Here is a 17,413-nt window from a genome sequence, read left to right on the forward strand (position 1 = left end):
GTTGATATGAGCCACGAACAGGCTGTTGGTTATTGGACTCGCATTCATGTCAGTGTCGCCGCATTCAGTTGCGTTTTATCGTTCGTCGGTTACGGTTGTTCGTTGTGTTTAACGGTTGTTTTCGGAAATTTTTTTGTCATGTTGTGTTGGACGTGGCGCTGCATTGTTAACGGTTAACACGGTATAAACTAAAAAAATGAAATACATTCGAAAACGTCAATTTTCAAAAACAACAAAAACACAGTTTTGTCGCTTCTAATAAAAGTGGAAGAATTAAACGCAGAGAAAATCAAGAATCTACAGGCCGAAAAACGAAGTATGCATTAAAGTAAATGCAATGTAAAAATGCGGAGAAGAGCGAATAGCTTACAAATTAAATGGAATTTAAATACAAAATTTTCTTTGCATTTGAGTTTTGTTTTAGTATGTTTTTTTTTTTGGGTTTTTGTTTGACTTGTTTTGCCTGACGTGTGCCAGTGTGCTGTGTTAGGTTTTGTGTAGCAAAACAAAAACAAAAAAAACAAGTTACTGCAATTTTGTTTTCAGTACATAAATGTGTTCTCGAGCGTAAAAGCTTGGTTTTTTTGTGTGCAGTGCAAACTTTTCTTGCCGTATTTCAAGCGCGTTCAACAGGTGCTTTGTCAGCCAACAAGACAAGGCCACTTTTTGTGTTTGTTTTGTCATTCTTTGTTTATTTTAATTTTATATAACATTTTTTTTTAATTTTGTTCTTGTTTGCTTGTTCTTCAATTGCATTTACCTTTGTTGACACGGTTCTGAGCGGAAAACAATATTTGAAAAAAAAAAAATATTTTTCCTTATAATATAAACTTGTATTTTAGTGCATGGCACATACGTATGTATGTATGTATAATGAAATTATATATACGTGTTTGCCACTTCTCAAAAACAAATATGTCTGCATATTTGCTATTATTAAACATTGTTTTCACGTACATTATATTTTTTTATTTTTAATTTTAATAAATATTTTCTTTTATTTGTTTTTTTTTTTTTAATTTTTTATTTTATTTAAAATGGCTTGTTTTTTTATTTCTGTTTGTATTTAACAAGCATTTTGAGTAATTTCAAATTTCATTCGTGCATGCTTCGGTCACCTTTTTTAAATTTTTGAGTGTTGCCTCTGTGTGAATATTTATTTTCAGCAGCAAACACAGAAGTTGACTTTTGAAGATTTCTTTTATTAACTATTTGTTGCTTCTTAATTGCCTAATTGCCTACTTAACATACATATTACACTGGACTGCGATTTGGAAACACCAGCCGGACTTCTTTTTTATGTAGAATTTTGATATTATAAAACTAATCGGTTTTCCAACGAATCCGTTCCATTTTTGGACCAAGTGAACATCTTTAATTTACATCAATCCTTATTTTACACGAAACCGCATAGATCATCTTATAGCCGATTTATTTTCTTAAAGATGCGACGTTTTAAACATATCAGTTCGGTTCGAGATACAATGTCGGTTAAATATGTTTTTTCCTATGTAGAATTGAGATAGTTCGGCACAGTTATTACTGAAAATTTATGATACATGGTAAATAATGATCTGCGCGGTTTTATGTAACAAACAAATTTGGTAAAAATTTAGTGTTTACTGTAGTTTGCTTGAAAGTGTCATTAGCAGCCCATAATTCTTATACACGTGCGCACTTGTGCACAACGATATTATTTTTGTTTAAAACTAAAAATGGAAACCAAGTAGCTATCTACACAGCTAGATAAGCTAGCTAAGCGCCGCAGTCAACACAAATAGCTCATGCCATACAAATAGTCCCATCAATTGAACACCCAGATCATGAGATTTGACTGATTTTAACCACTTCTATGCTGTAAACAAGCTACGCTTGACGAATGTGAAGTCAACATTCGGCGCGTTATTAGGCACAGAAAAGCCGTTTTGTATAAAAAAATGGTAGAAAATTCAATTTAATAGATCAATGGCCCTCATAGGATGTAGCGCAGATAGCCAAGAATCTAAATTGTTTATGAATACTGAATGCCATTTAAATGGTCTAATTCATTAGAAAAGCTGTAACAGTTCAGCATCTAGAGCTATAATGAGTCAAAATTGAAAGTGAAAATAAGAAAAATTTAATTGTGGGCCCATCAAACCGGTTGTCGCTCTGTAATGCTCATTTATTTGAATGAAGATTATCCTGAATAATTTAGAAAATTTTTCCCCCGGGCCTGGAGTTTTCAGAGGGGCCCGGACTCGAGATTATACGTATTTATATGAATTAGACATAATTGGAAAGGGCCCGCATTGCAATTTTCCTCCGGGGCCCGGATATGCTCTCTACGGCCCTGATGTATACTACCAGCTTCAAAAATTTTAAACTACATTAGCTAACTTAAATTTAAAAAAAAAAATGTTATTGGTGCTATCAATTATAGAAGAATTTGAGAAAAAACGGAAATGAAAAATATAACAGCTAAGCCAAATTTTTATTTATTTTTTTCAAGTGAGTTTTCAATAAAAATTATATTATTATCAAATTTATTATAAACATCGATTGGAATACTGAATAAATTATTGATGAACAATAAAATAACAGATTTTATTTAAAAAAAAGAACATTAAAAAAACTAAGATCTAGTTGTTTTATATTTTTTTAAACGCAGTTTTGGGTAATAAATATCTGTTCATAGAGGTACACAACCAACTACAAATATTTAAATTAAGGAAATTGTTACTAATAGTTATAAATGAATTTCTGAAGCATTAAAAAAGGCAAAACTAAAACTAAGACAATTTTTATTTATTTTCGCAAAACGAATTTCTATAATGAAGATATGCAGCAGGGAGTGAAACGTGAGTTAAAAAATAAGTGGAATCAATAAAATATTAAACAAAAACCAATTCAATATAAACCTATTTTTCGTTTGTAATAAATGGATTTTTATTATAAATTACTTATAACACATGGTCTGAAAAGTTCCGGGCCTACGACTTAGATGGCACTAGTTTTATTGTATTTTCTTCTTTTTCAGTTAGTACTAACCTTAAAAAGGCAGAAGTTCGCATTTCATGATATTCTATTCTAAGATTGACTCCACGTTTGCTATTTTCAAAACAATCGATCAGAAAGAATTTCGTATTTTAATTTTGCACTGCTTCTTGATGGGGAAAATACCCTAAAAGCGAAGCAATGGCGGTAACAGAAAATATCAACATCATCCACAAATCCGTTTTGAATGATCGAAAAGTGAAGTTGCGTGCGTTAGCTGACATCATAAAGATATCAAAAGATGTATGAGCGTTTGGCTATGAAAAAGCCATGTTCGAAGTGGGCTTACCGTTGACCAAAAACAAGAACGTATTAATGAATGACGGTAATGGTAAAACTACATGAATTGAACTTCGAATTGCTCCCGCATCCACCGTTTTCGCCAGATTTGACTGCCAGCAACTATTGGCTGTTCGCAGAAATTTCGCTCGGATGAAGAGGTTATCGCTGAAACTTAGGCCTATTTTGAGGCAAAAATAAATCGTTCTACAAAAGGGGTATTGAGCGGCGGTGAAATGATTAAGTAGTTCTTGATGGAAATTACAATACGTTGATGAATAAAGCTAATTTTGAACAAACAAAACAGAAACCGTGTTTTCTTTGTTAGGCCCGGGAATTTCGAGCCCATGTGTTGGCAGGAGTGGAATGAAAAAAATATCTACTAAAATATAATTTAAAATATTTTCTATTTTATATACTTAATCATATATATAACATATTCGCAGAGCAGCTAAGAATTTTCAATTTTTTGTGCACGCATTTGTATAACAAATGCAGAGGTTATCTTCTGGCTTCTCCAAGAGTTTTTCATTTAAAATCTGTTAAAAATAACAAAAAATTCATTTTTGACTTCATTTAATTCAATTAAAATTTTTTTTTTTTTAATTTCACTATTTTTTAAAAAAATTCATCAGAAACTTTTCATATTTGTAGTTTCTGTGCTCGTTTGCTTATATTCGCTATTTATCATTGAGAAATTAGGATCGCATAAAGATTTGCTACTTTCATTGACAAACATTCGATAAACAAAAATTAAATTAAATAGCAATAATAATAATAGTAATGAGAAATACTAACGATTTGCTACAAATACTTTCGGTCGTGCGCCAATTTTGTCTCTATTTGCCATTTCAATTTACTAAAGTAAGACATGAAAGAAAGAGCAAATAAAAAGTTCGTAAAGCCTAAGCTTTGAAACCGCAGACATACGTCAAATTTATTTTCACATATTTTTTTTTTCAAATTGTAGAATTTTATTCACATGCAAACAATGAATATGAAAGAGACACGACTTTATCATAGCTAAAAATAATGGCAACCCAAATCAAAAATAACAAAAAATATGGAAAAAAAAATTAAATAAAAGCATACATCTCCAGAAAACTTGGCTAACTACTCAGTATGAGTACCTTAGAGTGCGTGACTACACCCCCTCTTCACACCGTTCCGGTTTTTTCCATTTTTCGAATTTTAATGTATTCGCAAATACGTGACAGAAATTTTAATCGCCTAATTTTGTATGCAGTTTTCCGTTTTAATGCTCAGTTTGCCATACCGTTGAACTAATTTGTTTGTCATGTGTCTATTGTTTTTGTTTAAATTTTTATTAAAATGTTAATTTTTTTTATTGTTTTATTTATTTCTTATTTTTTACTTTTGTCTAGGTGAAAAATTGCCATTTTTTTACAAGAAATTAGATGAAAGTGAATAATAGCAATGAGCTTAAAATACATTTTTTGCAAAGCGTTTGTGCGCAAGTGGAATTTAATTTATTATATTTTTATTTTCAGCGCATATATACATATATACTTGTACACATACACATACACACATATGTATATATGTGAACTTCTGTGCAATCAAACTGTCAAATGAGATTTTACAGAGAAATTAATAAGGAATATTTTGCTACTAAATGAGTGCAGTTATGTATGCATGTGTATGTGCAATATATATAAAATACCGTTTTTTGAGTGTTTATTTATAAATTTGTTCAGCGCATGTACTATAAGAATTTTGTAAGAAACGTATATTAGAAAATATAGTCAGTGCAAATGAGCTCAAAATATTAAGTAAAACCTTTGAAAATCCCATTAAAAAATTAGTAACGAAAATCGCAAATTCAATTAAATCAAAAATTTTGAGATAGATAGATACTCTAAGGTACGTTCAAACTTTATTTTAAAAAAATTTCACCTTCATATTAATCTATCAGTTATTGTAGTAAAGGACGAGCCAACGGCTGGTTTCTAATAAAATTAACTATAAACAAAATTTTTCAATATCATTCAGTTTTACTTATATTATATTGTATATAACACATGGGCTGAAAAGTCCTGGGCCTAACAATTAGCTTTATTCATCGACGTAATTTCCATCCAGAACAACGCAATTATTCCAGCGCTGGTCTAACATTTCAATACCACTTTTGTAGAACGATTTATCTTTTGCCTTAAAATAGGCGGTAACCTCTTCATTCGAGCGAAATTTCTTACCGGTGAGTATTTTTTTAGGTCTACGAACAGCCAAAAGTCGCTGAGAACCAAATCTGGCGAAAACGGTGGATGCGGGAGCAATTCGAAGTTCAATTCATGTAGTTTTGTCATTAATTAAATCACCAACACGTTCTTGTTTTTGGTTAACAGTGAGCAAACCCGGCACCCAGAGCATCTTCAAAGTCAAATGCTCATGCAATATAAAGCCAACTCGTTCTTTTGATGTCTTTATGTACAATGTCAGCTAACTCACGCAACTTCACTTTTTATTTTTCAAATCGATTTTGTGGATTTTTTGGATGTTTTCTGGTGTTACCACGTCATTTGGACGTCCCTGCGTTGTGCATCATCGGCGTCTCTACGACCACCTTTGATGTCAGCAAAGCATAATTTTATTGTTGTCTCTGATCGTGTGGAGCCCCCATAACACTTTTCAAGTCGTTGCTTCGCTTAAACGATATTTTTCCCATCAAGAAGCAGTGTTAAATTGAAACACGAAATTCTTTCTGGTCCTTTGTTTTGAAAATAATAAAAGTAGCCTCACACTTAGCACAATAACTCACGAATTAATGAATATAATATGATGACAGCTGTATTTTTAAAGTTAGTTCTAACTGAAAAAAGGCTGAATGCAATAAAACTAATACCATCTATGTGTTAGCTCTTCTCCACCTGATCTTTCCAACGTAGTGGAGGTCATCCTTTTCCTCTGCTGCCACCAGCTGGTTCGTATCCATTCGGAAGACATTACCTAGCCAATTGTTCCATCGCCTACGATCATAGGACCAAAAACACATTTAATAGCATGAAATTGCACATACATAGTTGCGGTGGGGATTTCTTTGATATTACGGACGGATACTTAGATTCATTTTTATTCTCTCCGATGGGTTGAAGACTCAGGGTTGCTTTTCTGATCACTTGACTACAAACAAACAAATTGCTTTTTGTAACAATGAGATGTAACGAGTGGCTTCACATATATAGCAAACGAAAAGATTTCACTACAGAATTAATATTATTGTGACCACAAAATGTCAGCTGGAAACCGACCCGTCCCAATTGTGTTTAACTGACTGAAATTTCCGATGGAAGTGGATCAGTTGATCACCACCCGTCAACCCGCTGTCCCGTTGCAATTCTGTTACGAGCCTTATCGAGTGGGTTATTATTTTGTTTTTATTGTAATTAACATAGGAATTTTTCGCTACTGACATCTAGGCGTCTCTTTTTTAAGACCCTTTAGATGTGAACAAGCTTTGTAAAAATGTTTTTAAATCAACAGAGGTATTCAGAGTAATTATTTTCTCATAACAACAACAACAAACATAATAAAAATATGTGGTATGAATAAAGTATTGTGTAGTACTAAAAATAATAAAAAAAATAAATTTCCATAAATGAAAATACAAATAGTATCAGACATATCTCGAAATGTGTTATGACTACATACATTAAATTTGATTGTTTCCCTATGAAAATATTCTAAAACCATGTGATTTTATTAACTTTTGATATTTTGTCTGCGGTGGCCCGTCTGGTGGAAATACCTACGTAAATATGTAAAAAATGCATTTGCCGAGCAGCTTTTTTAACAGCAAATTGCAGAATTCTCTCACTTGTGAACTCTTTTTGGCGCCATCTTCATGATTTGATTTAATCTTTTTTTCTTGTTTATGTTTTTGAAAGTTTTTTCGTATTTTACAGCCATTTGGCATGCGTCAATTGCATTAACAGAAAACAACAAAATGTCATTTAAACGACAGCCTTAAGTGTTAAATATGTTTTTGGTGCATGTCAACATTGCTACTTACATACAATGTGCCAGTGTGCCAATGTGCATTTATGGGCTTACATACAAACATGCATAGATATGTACTCGGTATACTCCATGTACATATGGAAATATTTAAGAATAATATTTTAAACAATAAGGCAAAAAAGGGCGGGGAATTATTATGAACGCTACCAAATGAGTCATAAAAAGCGGCACCATCAAATTTATTTATATGTGTTTGTAGTCTCGCCAAAATTATGGATTGTATCTTGTCTATTGACTATGTAAGTATTTGCTTACTATGCTTTGGACAAGAATTAGTAACTGAAGACGACGTAAAACTTACTCGTAACTGTGCTACGTCATTCGAAATCGGACAAAATATTTTTATATATTACAATACATAATAACAAAATAACAATAACATAGACGGTACCTTTTTTAGTGTCATCTTTAGCATTTGTCAAGTAGGCAGCTGTACAATTTTGCACGATATAACAACGCGTTCAAATTGCTGAAACGCGTTATGTACATGGTGGATCTTTAACAACAACAATCGCAAAATTCGTGATTTTTTTGGTGGAAAAAATTGTCCGAATGAGTCGAAAATTTATATAGTGCTCCCAGCACAGTCGGTACTACATTACCGGAACGCCCCGGATTTATAGCCGGCCAAGACCTCTCATGTTTGGGAATATTTATGCTGCTACAACAAGGTTAGAAAAAGGCCAGGCAGACCAAAAACTGAACGTTCTGTTGAGATTGATTGCCGGGGCGCTGATTGCTGCTGTAGCTGCATAATCTTCAACATCGATATCTCGACGTTTTCAATAATAAGACTTGGGAATTTACCTGTAGACGCACTCATGGTGGGCATTGAAATGATGTTATATTGCGCATATAATTGTTAAGAGCCGTATTTGGAATAAAAAATTAAATCTGTAGTGCAATTCACCATCTTCAAATGAGTCGACAATTATTAGTTTTGTCTCCAGTATTTGTCGTTTGCACTAACGGTTGCGTTATTCACAAACGCTTAACTAACACTTAACAGCTGTCTTCTATTTATTTAAACTGATTGAGAATAAAATTTTTGTCAAATTAATTATCAAAATGAGCGAATAATGTAAAGAAAATTAACAAAAAGTCATACTAGGCAAGCTTTTACATTCAATTTTGAATTTTTTAAAATTATATTTAAAAAAATTAGCATAATAAAATTACTATGTGTTGTACAGCTGAACAGCTCAATCAAAAATTTCTTTTGCAGCTTGCCGCTGCCATTAGAACATAGGATACCTCCCTTTGCGCAAAACATGTAACGGCTGATTGTATATGTTACGCGATGTATGCTACGGCTAGCGGACGACAGCCTCACTAGCTTAAAAAAAGAATTTAGTATTGAATAAGCTAGAATATATAAGATTTAGCTGTTTTTCGATCGAATCGCTGAAGCTCTAGAACCTCTAAGTTGAGAAATTTGGTCCTCAGCCAAGTCTGGATTTAAGATATGTAATTTCGATGGTGCATCAGACGTTAGTAAGTCAACAACACTAAGAGAATTCATCATCGATTTGACTTTTTCAAGACACATTACACTCGAAACACTCCCTTTCATTTCCTACATTTCCTATCATCGACCTATTCTCAACAAAGAAATGGTTCCTTACCATGCGCACAGGAAGAAGGCATATGCAAATACAAATATGTGAATTTATATACAAATGCGCGTATACATACATATACATATATGCTCACTCAAGTAGGAGAGAGCCAGATGTCGAACGTTGCCGAACGCGGGTGCCGATTGTGCCTCTTTGTCGTTCGTTCCGCGCTCTCGCTTGCAGTTCAAGCAAGGTAACGGCACATGAGCAAGATAACGCCGCATGAGCAAGAAACACCGCATGAGAAAGATAACGCCGCATTTTTTGGTGCGTGCAGCCGGCTACATCGAATTATAAGACGTTATCACGTCAAAAAGTATAAATTGTTTTTCGGTGAAGCATAGTACTAAGTTCGCGTTTCTCGTGAAATGGCTGTTAAAATCCATACAAAGTGCATTGCCGTGAAATATGCATGAAATTTCGTTTGCATCTCACGACAAAATAGTTCACACCGTGAAAACACCGCGCAACATGCTAGCAACATGATGCCAGCAACATTTTTTCACATCTATTTAAAATCCACCTGTCATTTAAAACTTAGCGGAAACTGACTACACCGCTGTTCGTTTGCGAATGAAGTGTCTGAGTCAAATACTCCGAAGATATGACATTTTTAAGTGAAACGTCTTCGGATAGATTGTAAGTAAATCTTCATCTTTTGTCAGTATATACTTATTGATTTAAAAACACTGTTCTTACCAAAATTGCCAATTGCTTCTGGAACGATGCTCATAAATTTGACGTTTCTTCTCAATTGCTAGCAACATTTCACGGCAAGCCGTGGCGCATTTTGCTGGCGAAATTTCACGGCTGTGAAGTTAGTACTAGCACTAAAGTCAAAATCAATGTAGGACACACTCTAAAATTAGTCACCTTGAAAAATTGAATTGTTGGCCACAAAAACCGCTTCTGTTTTTGTCCCGTGCGAATGCCATGATTTTCTATAATTATCTCGAAAACAAAAAGCTTCCCAACAAACAAATATTTTAGAAGACGATGTATGATGGTCAGGTTAATCATGATGGAAATGTCCTTATGGAGTTACATGCACAAGGTGGCGCAAAATTAATCATCCGTTTTTGTTTTTGAATACATTTTTTACTAAATAAAATAAAATAAAAAAATGATTTTGAATGATGGAAATCTTAATTTTTCGCATATACAAAGTGGCGCAGAATTAATCACTCTATTGAAAGATTTCTATTTTTTTTCAAATTTTGAACTAGATAGCTCATTTATACAAACAGACAAGCAATGGAGCGCGTAAAAGTCAAAATAAAATAAAAATAATTTTTTATTTAATAAAAACTATCTTATCTTCATCTCCTTCCTACGTGCCTGCGATTCTTAATAAACTTCGAAAAAAAGTATACTTCTTCTTAAGCAAATTACAGTTTAGCACCGAGACTTACGATCACTTGGAAGACCCCGGTTTCGTTATCCACATCATCGAAATAATGAAAAAAAAGTGAATTTCTGCTACAAACATTTTTCCACAAACACCAACTGCCATTAAAGGGAGGCATAAAAGTGAAAGATATTCCATTTATGAAAAAATTATAACTCTTGAATGTGCCCCACTATTACTACTATTTATTTGTTATTAAATGGCAGTCATGTAGGTGCCCAGCACTCACACACGCATATGGCATACATGTACGTACATACGTACATATGTATATAAATTCACCTTCTATAATCTTCTTCAAAGCATGCATATTATACTCACATATGTACATATAGTAATTACATACACGTACATACATTTGTTATTAATCGTTGTTTGTATGGCGGTCAACGCGCCTGCATTCATCAGCTGCAACGCAACGTCAGAAACCCATTCAAAACGTTGAATAAAAAGAATTATAAATAATTCGATTGCATATTTGCATCTTCCACTTATGGCATTGGCAAAACGACGATCTGACTATACGTTTTCCCAGCTGACTGTTCAACGATCCACTGCCTCATATACGCTAAACAAAGTGCTCGTAATATCTTCATCTCGGTTACATGCTCACATGCATATATATGTACATAAGTATTTATGAGAAATGGGTATTTAATTAGGAGTGCAATGTTTTGTTTTTGAGCTAAAAATGCTTATGCTTGAGACATTCCTATATGGATATACAAATTTTGATAGGAGATTGAATGTGAGATTTACTAAATGAAAAACAATTTCTTATCTGAATGACAACCTATGTGTAGCCAAATCGTCAAATATTTATTTATTTTGATGTCAATTTCGGCCCTAGGCGAGCTATTGTTGTTGTAGCAGTTTACAAAGCCCTGCCAGTGCAGTGAAATCATTGTCTAAACAATGAAAAAAAAAACAGTAGGATAACCCAGTAAAAAAAAAAAAAACGAAACGTACATATTACCACACCCTCTATACCCACTTATGTACATATATGCGTATTATTAGTAGCCGCCATAGCCAGCCCCACTTCGCATTTGTCGGCATGGCGAACGTTACTCGGGGTGCTGAAGTTGAGTCATCGTCAGTGGGTCAATCGGTGGTTTTGTCGTTGTTGGCATGCACTCCCACCCATTTTTATTATTGCCATACAATATATTTATGCATTATTGATACAATTTTGAATTTGTATTTGAAACTGCTTTTGTAGTTGCTTCTTTTGTTCTGCCTTTATTTTGTTGTTGTGCGTTTGCTTTTGAAAGAATGCGATAATTCAACTTGAATGCAGTTTTTGTTTCTTCATTTTGGGGTTTCAGATTCTTCTCTTCTCTCTCACACATTTGAATGAACAATTCCCGAGCTCATTTGTGTGACTATAAGAATATGCACAAACACACACACATGCAAACAATAGCATTTAAAATGTAATCGAATTGAAATGTGTGCTTTGGTATAAGAGTAATTGAATTATTTTTACCTGTAATGGAAATATACTGCATATTAAGTGCTGTGGTACAAATTGCCGTGTATCGATGCGAGTTCCCACTGACCACACGCAATCTGAATTGTTTGTATTCTTCTGTTTCGCCTCGACGCTTCGGTGATTGATTGGCTTGGCATTTTGTTTTGTCATTGCGATGCGATGATGGCGTTTGGAGGACTAGCGGAGGCTCGCTATAGAAATAAATATGAACAAAGTAGAGTGGAAATCAAAATCAGTACGGCAATCACTGCCAGGATTTCCTGGCATTGTACTGCAGATAAGTTTGTGTTGAGATAAAACAATAAAAAATGTAAAGTAAACACGCGCTGTGCAAATTTTTCCTTTCAGGCTTCTAGTTAAGTGAAAAACCTAAAAAATAACAATAGACACACTAATAAATGTTCAACTTTTATTCTTTAGCTTTAAGGTTCTTTAATAAGTTTTATCAAAAACATTTCAGAGAAAAAACAAGCTCCTTAAAAAGTTCTATCAAAAACTGGGTGGCACAAAATAAAAAATACTTTTGGGCAATGGAAATCTTTATTTTGATCTTTACGCAATCCATTACTTGTTTGTATGTATGCTGCAATTGTCTAATTCACAAGAGCCAAATATGACACTTTGCCAAAATTATGAATCTTCTGATAGGATGATTGATTTTGCGCCACATTTGCCTTTTTAATTTAATCAAGTTCTTCTCACTTAATAATAGTATAAATATTTGAGGTGTGCAATTTATTTTTGATAAATTTACTGAGTTATTTCCAAATGTAAAATTCTTATTTAGCCTTAACCCTTTTTACCGTTATTCAATAAATTTGTGATCAGACCCATGTTTTGCTTAGCAAATAAGTGTAAAGACAATCAAAGATTAGTGCCCATTGCAGTTAGTAAACAAGTAAATTACGAGGGTTGCTATTTATATTTCTGGCCTAACAATGAAAAAATGAATGTTGGTGGTTGAAAACGGTTCTACTGTTTTTGAAAATATTCTTCAAGATGATCAATTCACTTTTGCATTCGTTTGATCCCATTTTCGAAACACTTTGCATAGTCGCTTCCTTTTTTGCCATAAGGTGGTAATACAAAATCTAATTGATGCTCGTCATACTAATGCTGTATGCCTCACTATGGAGTGGAAGGAATAAATAGATAAAAAAATATATATATACTGATGCCTAAGGATGCCTCAATCTCACAGTATTTCACTTCGCGCACAGCATCGATATTTTCTGGTAAAACAACTGATTTTCGACAACCGTCCCGGAATTTTCCAGTGAGCGAACAGCGATCATGTTAAAATTCATTCTTCTACTGTAGTTTTATTTCAAAGAATGGTGGTTGCTCGCTTTGTAACAACTTTAGTTCATCGATCTATTTTTGTCTTATTAATCCACATCGAAAATTGTGAAAAAAACTCACGAAAAGGTTCACTATTTAATTTCTTTTTCTTTGTCGAGATGAATTTTTAAAGCCACGGTACACCATACTAATATGGCTTACACATCAAAATGTTCTGAGTGCGTTTATGGTAAAATATGTCAAACTTTCCAGTGGCGCTCAACAACCCTAGAAATGCCCAAGACCAGATATATACGGGGGCGGTTCAATAAGTACTCGTGTTTGATGACAGAGGGCGTTCCTGAGGGTGTTAGCATCGTATGCGGCCATCTATCAAACGACGGTAAAACAAATTTCAGAGTGATAGGTTAGTTTGGATTTGGCAGCTATTCAAGTAAGACGTGTTTCGTGATTTTTGCTAAGATGGAAAAAGAGCAGTATCGTTCGGTAATTCGCTTTTTGCTTTTTGGATGGAGAAAAATGCGAGGAGATAAAAGCAAAGTTGGATGCTGTCTATGGGGACGCTTCACTATCTATGACCACAGTTCGATATTGGTTCAATGAATTTAAGGGGAGAAACTAGTTTTGACTGATCAAAAATATGAGGTTTTTTATTGCATAAATTGTTAGTATAACTACTCAAGAAAATGTGGTAAAAATTTTAAAGCGAAATTCGCATTATTCCCGATTCTACATATGTTCACTTAAATGACCGCCCGTCGGTGCAACACCGTAGCGCTTACGATGCGCTGCTTTATTTCAAACGCGTTTTTCTCGAAACACCTTTTATTCAATTGGTGGGCACTCTAGCTCAAAAAGTTATCGACCAATTGTTATGACATTTTTTCGGAGTATTCTTTATTCATTTCTCATTGATATGAACCTAATTCTGTGATTATACCATAATTAAAAATAGTGTTTTTAAGCAAAATAGATGAAAAAATATTGTATGAAAAAATGACATTGTGTTCAAGCGCTACAAAAACATGCAATTTTCAATATTATTTTATCACAATTGGGTTCATATTCTTAGGAAACATGTTGTTAAAAAAATAACAATTGTTGTTTATTACAGAGAAAAATTGCAACTTCAGAAATGCCCACCAGCAAGATACTCGGATGGTGATCGCCCATGGACAGCAAGTTCTAAAGTCACTATTCCCGGCGGAAATCGCTTGAAAAAATTTAAAAGTCTACTTAAAAATATGAATGAAATACACTCCAAGTTTAAGCAATTTCTGATTATTCCTTCCTTGTCCAAAAAATTCTCGAAAAACACCAAAACACGGCCTACTAAACCGGTTTCCCCCCTTAAACGTGGGCGGACATCCGTTTTTGATGAGGAGTCACCAGGACGCTCGGCAGTCGTGGCAGTCCGCTGATCGATATAAGAAAGTGCGCAAAGTGACAGAGGTCATAGGTGTGTCGACCGGAATGACAATTAATATTTTTCTTGATAAGTTGGCGATGAAAAAATTGATGGCCCGATGGGTGCCGCGATTGCTCATAAGCAACACCAAGCGGATGCAGCTGTTAACTTCGAAGCTGTGTTTGTAGCTATTTAAGCGAGATCAGCAGGAATTTTTGCATCGAGTTGTTACTGTTGATGAAACCTTGGTTCATTATTACACACCAGAAACTATCAAAACAATAGATTTCACCTGGTCAATCAGTTCTAAAGAAGGCGATGACAGTTCCATCGGCCAGAAAGGTCATGGCGACAATTTCTTGGGTGTCATCTTCATGGATTTTTTAGATAAAGGAAGAACGATCACTGGAAAATACTACAGTGAGTTATTGTGACTTTTTCTTGTTCCTTAACATGAAGAAATGGCTCTCGGGAAAAAAAATTTAGTTCAAATGAGGAAGTCCGCGCCGAGACAGGGGCGTATTTTGGAGAGTTCGACAAATCCTAATTTTTTTAATAAAAAATAAAAATTTGAAGAAATGGTGTCTTCATTTCTAACACAGGTTCTTATTGAACCCCCTCGTAAATGACAAGGAAGTGGTAATAACTTGTTTGGAATGAATTTATCTCTTCCTTATATCTTAGCCTTTTGAATCAAGTAGGAAAGATTGCAGTTAAACTTAGTATAAATTATATATATATATATAATTGGCGAGTACACCCTTTTTGGGTATTTGGCCGAGCTCCTCCTCCTATTTGTGGTGTGCGTCTTGATGTTGTTCCACAAATGGAGGGACCTACAGTTTCAAGCCGACTCCGAACGGCAGATATTTTTTATGAGGAGCTTTTTCATGGCAGAAATTATGTTAGAAAATAATATAAAGGGTTTTCCAATAAGAGGTGTTATTTGGATATTCAAATAAAAATGCTATTTTTTAATATCAATGATCGGACGTTTATTTCATTATAAAGAGGAAGGCATGCCGTTAATAGTGGAAAATATTGTAACATCAGGCAAATGAGCACCACGACCATGCTTACAGGACAATATCCTTTTCATGAAATTTTCCATAACCGAATTGCAAAGTAGCTGCCCTATGTCCTCGATAGCCTCACGAATTCCATCTTTGAGGTCTTCAATCGACCCTGGGCTGTTGGCGTAGACCTTCTCTTTCACGTGGCCCCAAAAGAAAAAAGTCACAAGGTGTCCAATTGTAATCATCTCTTCGAGAGATAACACGGTCCGGAAACTTTTCCCGTAAAAGATCAATGGTTTCGTTGCTTGTGTGGCACGTAACGCCATATTGTTGAAAATAAACGTTGTCCAGATCAATACCATCCAATTCCGGGCATAAAAAATCGTTAATTATCCCTCCTGTTTAACACCTAATACATGTTATTGGAAAACCCTTTACTATTATATAATAAAAGGTATCAAAAATTCCATGTAAAGTTAACATATCGCACCCTAAACACAAAAGGGTCACAACTCAAAATGTACCTTCTGCTCAAATATGAACGAGACGTTATCAATAAAACGGTCCGCGGATGACATATGGCAAAAATAAATTTTTTGTTTTTTGGTAGGACTGTTATAAGCTTACATGGCAAATTTCAGCGTGATACAAGGGGTGCCTTTTATATGTCGAGATTTGGCAACCCTGGTGTTGCAATCTGGCAACTGACAGCTGTATCGCAAAGTTTGACATTTTTTGGCTTTTACGTACTCAGAACGTTTTGAAATACCAGCGCTATTTGTGTTGTTTACAGTAACTTAAAAGATTCATCTCGGACCAAAAATGGAATTAAATCGTGAACATTTTCGTGCGATTATTTTTTACAACTTTCGACGTGGATTAACTCAGCAACATTGCATGGATGAACTTAATTCATTTTTTGGCGATGAAGCTCCATCAAGGACCAGTGTTTATCGTTGGTATGGTGAATTCAATCTTGGCCGTAGTTCACTCCAAGACGAATTTCGTGAAGGTCGTCCAAAATCAGTTGTTGTTCCGAAAACCATTGATGCTGTGCGCGAACTGATATTGCAAGATCGTCATGTGACCTATCGTGAGATTGAGACAATCTTAGGCATTAGTGGGACCAGCATACATTCAATATTGCATAAACATTTGACTTTCAAAAAAATTTGTTCGCGTTGGATCCCACACAATTTGTCAATCGCTCAAAAAAAGGCTCGTGTCGATTGGTCGAAGGAAATGCTCAAAAAATACGATCGCGGGGCTTCGAAATACGTTTATGACATCGTAACAGGTGATGAATCGTGGATTTACGCATATGAGCCCGAAAGTAAACAGCAGTCGACTGCATGGGTGTTTCAAGATGAGCCAAATCCAACAAAAGTTGTTCGCGCACGAAGCACTTCCAAGCAAATGGTCGCCTGTTTTTTCGGAAAAACTGGACATGTCGCAACCGTACCACTAGAACAACGCAGAACAGTAAATTCTGAGTGGTACACAACCATTTGTTTGCCAGTTGTCTTCCAAGAAATTAGGAAAACCAATCGCCAAAGACTTATCACTCTTCACCAGGACAATGCGAGCTCTCACACATCGGCTCAAACAACTGCATTTTTGAGCACCCAAAACATCGAATTAATGGGTCATCCGCCGTATAGTCCTGACTTGGCACCGAATGACTTCCTTTTATTCCCGTACGTAAAAAACAAACTGAGAGGTCAACGTTTTTCGACACCTGAAGAAGCGGTTGCGGCATTCAGAATGCATGTTTTGGAGGTACCTCATTCAGAGTGGCAAAAGTGCTTCGAC

General features: G+C 34.6%; 1 protein-coding gene across 1 annotated transcript in view; it reads left to right on the forward strand.

Moving 5' to 3' along the window:
• Nucleotides 1-54: 54 nt before the first annotated feature.
• The window catches only part of LOC128860935 (guanylate cyclase 32E), a 192,551-nt gene continuing 175,192 nt past the window's right edge, over nucleotides 55-17,413 (forward strand). Inside the window, exon 1 of the mRNA XM_054098735.1 lies at nucleotides 55-316. The gene's annotated coding sequence lies outside the window, so the exon portion shown is untranslated. The remainder of the gene's footprint in view (nucleotides 317-17,413) is intronic.

The sequence above is a fragment of the Anastrepha ludens genome, chromosome 4 (genome assembly GCF_028408465.1).
Source record: "Anastrepha ludens isolate Willacy chromosome 4, idAnaLude1.1, whole genome shotgun sequence".
Lineage (NCBI taxonomy): Eukaryota > Metazoa > Arthropoda > Insecta > Diptera > Tephritidae > Anastrepha > Anastrepha ludens.